Source organism: Triticum dicoccoides, chromosome 2B, assembly GCF_002162155.2.
Source record: "Triticum dicoccoides isolate Atlit2015 ecotype Zavitan chromosome 2B, WEW_v2.0, whole genome shotgun sequence".
NCBI classification, from domain to species: Eukaryota; Viridiplantae; Streptophyta; class Magnoliopsida; order Poales; family Poaceae; genus Triticum; species Triticum dicoccoides.
The window spans coordinates 642595723-642601177 of record NC_041383.1 but is presented as its reverse complement, the minus strand read 5'-3'; positions in this window follow the sequence as shown (position 1 = coordinate 642601177).

Here is a 5455-nt window from a genome sequence, read left to right as displayed (position 1 = left end):
TGCCGCCTCCTAGGCTGCCTTTTTCGCCACTGCTTGTTTGTCTTAGTAATCTTTCGAAAAACTTGTTAGATTCGAACAATTCCACCCGCGGGGTGTATCTTGAACTTCTAATCGAAGATTCGGCCAAGGGCCTATGTAAATATTTATCCGATTTCCGTCTTTCCTTGCTTACTGCTCTTTAGGCTTTTTCCTTTGCCGCCTTCCCCTAGTCCCTGCCTTGCCAGTCGGACAGCCGCTCTGCGGATTGTCGCTGGGTCAAGTGCTCGGCTACTTTGGGAAGGCAAGTACTTGGCCGTTTAGAGTTTCTTTAGCAAGTTGGATAGAAAGCAACAGGCCGACTACCCAAGAGTCGGCCGTCCTTGACAGAAGGCTAATAAAGACGGCGAGCCGGCTACTCATGAGTCGGCTTTCTGCTTTAGAAATGCTGGAGGCCGTCTTACACTATGTTCATGCTTTAGGTCCTTAGCCATTTTTCGTGTGGGTGCCCGTTCTTCCTTACTCCTGTTCGCCTCACAGTCGCTCTGCGAGCTGCGGCTTTTCCCGGAGGCGTATTGGGCACCGCGCACTACTTGTCTGACTGCGGGAAGCTCTTCATAGAGCAAGGCGGTGAGTCCCCGGGCCGACAGGCCCGGTGCCAAGCGGCTTGTAAGGAAAGTGATGTTCTCGAAGGCATAATTCTTATCATACAGATAACAAAAGGGGCAGTCCCCGAGCTCGTCTCGGGGGGCCCAAAGTCTTAATACTTTAATACAGAGGGGTGGTGCGATACATACTGCATCAACTGTAAAATCTTCGAAGAAGATTTGCATTCCACGGGCGCTCTATCTCTTTGCCGGAGTCGTCCCTCTTGCGCGCTCGGGGATTCTGAGCGTCGATCAGATAGTAGGCGTCGTTCCCTAGCACCTTGCTGATGATGAAGGGGCCTTCCCAAGGTGCCGACAGCTTGTGATGGCCGGCTGTTCGCTGGATCAGCCGGAGCACAAGGTCGCCTTCTTGGAAAGATCTTGGCCTGACCTTCCTGTTGTAGTATCGACGCAGGCTCTGCTGGTAGATGCCGGACCGGCTGAGTGCCAACAGCCGGCCCTCTTCCAGCAGATCGACGCCATCTTGTCATGCTTCTTCTACTTCTTCCTCGGTGTACATGGTGACTCGTGGGGAGTCGAACTCTATGTCCGTTGGGATGACGGCTTCGGCACCATAGACGAGGAAGAAGGGTGTGAAGCCAGTTGACTTGTTAGGAGTCGTGCGCAGCCTCCAGAGGACGGCTGGCAGCTCCTCAAGCCAACAGCCGGCAGATTGCTCCAGCGGGACGACGAGTCGAGGCTTGATGCCGGATAAGACGAGGCCGTTCGCTCGCTCCACCTGGCCGTTTGACTGCGGATGGGCAACGGATGCTAAGTCCAGTTGGATGCCTTGTGTCACGCAGAAATGGGCCAAGGCGCCTTTGGCAAAATTCATGCCATTGTCGGTGATGATGCTGTGTGGGATGCCGTACCGAGTTGTGATGTCAGCGATGAAGGTCACTGCAGTCGGACCATTCAACTTCTTGATGGGTTTCGCCTCCACCCACTTGGTGAACTTGTCCACTGTGACAAGCAGGTGAGTCAAGCCACCTCGTGCCATCTTGAATGGTCCTACCATGTCCAGACCCCAGACTGCAAAGGGCCAGGCGATGGGGATAGTCTTGAGTGCGGAAGCTAGCTGAAGTGGCTTGGAATGGAAAATCTGGCACCCCTTGCACTTTTGGACTAACTCTTTGGCTTCTTCCAGGGCGGTTGGCCAGAAGAAACCATGCCGGAAGGCTTTGGCGATGAGTGCCCTGGAGGCCGCGTGGTGACCGCACTCGCCTTCATGGATGTCTCTGAGGATTGCCTGGCCTTGTTCTGCTTCGACGCAGCGTTGGAAGACGCCGGTAACGCTGCACCTGACCAGCTCTCTGTTGACTATGGTGTAGGCTGCTACACGGTGTTGCACTTGCCGGGCCAAGATTTCATCAGTTCGCAGCTCTCTGTTTACTAAGAATCTGAGGATGGGATGGGCCCATGAAGGTGCCGCTATTTCTTCAACTACCACTAGTGCGACTTGGATAAGGGCGGCCGGACTGGGAGGTGGCGGGTTGGAGTCCACAGCCGCTTGCTAGTTTGACAAGGTCCCGGGGCCGACTGGGGCAGTCCCCGGGCCGAGTTCTGGAGTCTTTGATTTTGCCACTGCCGTCCCCGGGCCGGCTTCGACTGTGTGCTTCTTGGAGTTGGGTCCGTCTTCCTCAGGCGGAGCCGGCACAAAGATTGAATCTGATTCTGGTGACGGCTTGATAGAAGGCTTGAGGAGGCGCCGGAGGGCGACACCAGATGGTATTGCCTGGCGGGTGGAGCTGATTCGTGCCAAGGCGTCTGCTTGGTCGTTGTCGTTCCTTGGCACGTGGAGGAACTCGCACCCCTCGAAGTATCCGCTGAGCTGCTGGACGAGGAAATGGTAGCTCGCCATATTTGCGTCCTTGGCATCCCAATCGCCAGATGATTGTTGGACTACCAAGTCAGAGTCGCCATAACACAGGATCCGGCGAATGCCGAGTTCTTTGGCAAGCCGGAGCCCGTGTATGAGCGCCTCGTACTCGGCCACGTTGTTGGAGGCGGCGAAGTGGATCTGCAGTGCATATCTGAGCTTGTCACCCTTGGGGGAAGTGAGGACGACGCCGGCTCCCAAGCCGGTGCGCATCTTGGAGCCGTCAAAGTGCATCCGCCAATGGGTGGAGTCGGGCGCTGGCGGTAGATACTGGGTCTCGGCCCAGTCGACGAGGAAGTCGGCCAGTGCTTGTGACTTGATGGCTGTGCGGGGCTCGTAGTAGATGGTGTAGGGAGCCAGGTCAATGGCCCATTTGGCCATTCGGCCAGAAGCATCTCGGCTTCCGATGATCTCAGCCAGCGGAGCTGTACAGACCACAGTGATTAGATGCTCCTGGAAGTAAGGCTTCAATTTCTTGGCGGAAAAATGCACGCCGTAGCACATCTTCTGGTAATGGGGGTAGTTCTGCTTGGAGGTCGACAGTACTTCACTCAGGTAATATATCGGTCTCTGGACAGGTAGCGCCTTCCCTTCCTCCTTGCGCTCGACTACAATGACTGTGCTGACTACTCGGCTTGTGGCGGCAATGTATAGGAGCATGGGCTCTTTGGGAGTCGGAGCCGCCAGCACAGGGGGAGTAGTCAACATCTTCTTCAGTTGGAGAAAAGCCTCGTCCGCCTTGGGAGTCCACTCAAAGAAGGTCGTCTTCTTCATGAACTGATACAAGGGGAGAGCCTTCTCGCCCAGCCGACTGATGAATCGGCTGATGGATGCCAAACAGCCGGTGAACTTCTGCACATCTAACAGTCGTCTGGGTGCTTCCATCCTCTTGATGGCCTTGATTTTCACAGGATTGCACTCTATGCCGCGTTCGGAGACCAGGAAACTGAGGAGCTGGCCGGCTGGTACTCCAAAAACGCACTTCTCTGGGTTGAGCTTGATCTGGAATCGGCGTAGATTCTCAAAGGTTTCCTTGAGGTCCTCCAGCAAGGTTCCATGCTTCTCCGTCTTCACCAGTACATCATCCACATAGACGTGGGCATTTCTACCGAGTTGCTTCAGGAGGCACTTCTGCATGCAACACTGAAAGGTGGCGTCGGCATTTCTTAAGCCGAACGTCATGGTCAGGTAGCAGAAGGCTCCAAACGGCATGATGAAGGTGGCCTTCAGTCTGTCAGCCGGGTTCAGCTTGATCTGGTGATATCCTGAATATGGATCTAGGAAACTCAATAGCTCGCATCCGGCTGTGGAGTCTATCACCTGATCGATTCTCGGCAGAGCAAATGCGTCCTTGGGGCAAGCTTTGTTGAGGCTCGTATAATCAATGCACATCCACCACTGCTTGTTCTTCTTCAGCACCAGTACCGGGTTTGCCAGCCACTCTGGGAAAAACACTTCCATGATGAAGCCGGCCGCCAGGAGCCGAGCTATTTCTTTTCCAACAACTCTTCTTTTTTCTTCTGACAGGCGGCGCAAGGGCTGCCTGACGGGCTTCATATCAGATCGGACATGTAACTTGTGCTCGGCGAATTTCGTTGGGACACCAGGCATGTCCTTGGGGGACCATGCGAAGATGTCGTGATTCTCACGGAGGAAATCGACAAGCTCGCCTTCCTATTTGCTGTCAAGGCCACAGCCCATGACAGCGTACCTCTCCGGGTGCTCTGGGTCCAACGGTATCTTCTTTGTTACTTTGGCCGGCTTGAATGATCCTTCTGCTTCCGACTCCTTGGGGTCGGGCGATAACTCGGGCTGCTTGCCGGCCATCGCCACGACACGATCAAGAAGCCGTTTCTCAGCTGCGATCACCAAGGACTCGGCCAGCCGACTGCTTTCGGCCGTGCAAGTGGACGACTTCCAATAGTCGCCGGACACGGTTAGGATTCCCTTGGAACTCGGCATCTTCATCTTGAGGTAGGCATAGTGGGGTACCGCCATGAACTTGGCCAGGGCGGGTCGGCCAAGCAATGCGTGATATGGGCTTTCAAGGTCCACCACCTCAAACCAAATTGGCTCTCGGTGGAAATGATCCTTGTCTCCGAAGAGGACATCTATCAGGATCTTGCCGATTGGCGAGCAGGAAAGGCCGGGGACGATTCCGTGAAACACAGTCCGACTGTTCTGAAGCTGTCTTCGCTTGATTCCTAGTTTCTCCATCGTATCCTTGTACAGGATGTTGATACTGCTGCCTCCGTCTATCAGTACTCGCGAGAAGCGAGCGGCCCGCCTGTCCGTGGCAAGTGTGGCGCCTAAGACCAAGGCGTAGGAGCCTGGACTCGGCATCACCTCTAGGTGATCAACTCTGCTCCAACTGATAGGCTTTTCGGACCAATGCATGAACTCTGGAGTACTTGATGCAACCGCATTTACTTGTTGCTGCTGTTGGCGCCTGCTGCGCCGGTCATCCGCTACACTGGTGAACACCACATAGGCTTCGTGCTCGTCCGGGAAATCGTCTTGTATCACGCCGACTGGCCTAACGGCCGGCTGCTGGGGCGGCTGCGGAGGAGGCGTCCCAGCAGGAGGGGGAGGGGGCAAGCCGTCCCCCTTGGCAATTCTGGTCAGCCAGTGACATTTCCTGGTGGTATGGTTGGATGGCTTTGCGCCGCTGTGGAACTTGCAGGGACCATCCAGAGTCTGCTCGTAGGAGAAAGCCGGCAGCCAGTTGGACTTGCCGCCCTTCTGCCGCTTCGTCGGAGGTGGTCCCTCCAATTGCTGGTCTTCTGCTGTCGCCACTTGTCGACTGATGGAAGTCAGCTGCGGGGCTTTGCGCTTCTGGTCGTTCTGCTGTTGCCGCCGACTGGTGTCTCCAGCCGGAGTTCTTGGAGCCTGAGGGGCGACTTTGCCAGTTGTGCTGACCCGGATCTCCGCCTTCATGGAGGAGTCGGCCGTG